Consider the following 535-nt stretch of genomic DNA (forward strand, 5'->3'; position numbering starts at 1 on the left):
AAAAAAAAAGAACTGTTGTTTTTACAGTATTTTGTTCTGGACCTGCATTTAATTCGGGGTAAACGTTTATATAAAGGTGGTTTCCCGGCTACATTCACTGAGGAGATTTGCAAGCGGCACGTTGTTGCAGCATTGTCATACTGTTTTCTCGGAACGCATGATGAATAAATGAAAAACATGTCAGAGTGTCATCCCACTATAGGCAACGGCTTCAAAAGCATGAAGGTCGCAGGCGGGGAAAATGTCATCAATAAAAACAGCAAAGGTGTTTACGTTTCCCCTTCAAAGGTATCGAAGCCAAAACGAAAACAGATATTTATTCTTCTATATCTCTTCATACGGGAAATTTAGTTTCGAGTATGACGACATTTTTCCCAAACCCGTAGCTGTTTTCTTTTTAAAAGTATACGATATGCAAACATAGTACATTCGAAATATATGTCCTGCTATTTTGGTATTTTGATACTCAAGTCTCTGCGTGGGTAGACATACAGGTAGGCTTGTTATGTTACCGAAAGAAAACTGTTACTTTCAG

Source organism: Penaeus monodon, chromosome 25 (assembly GCF_015228065.2).
Source record: "Penaeus monodon isolate SGIC_2016 chromosome 25, NSTDA_Pmon_1, whole genome shotgun sequence".
NCBI classification, from domain to species: Eukaryota; Metazoa; Arthropoda; class Malacostraca; order Decapoda; family Penaeidae; genus Penaeus; species Penaeus monodon.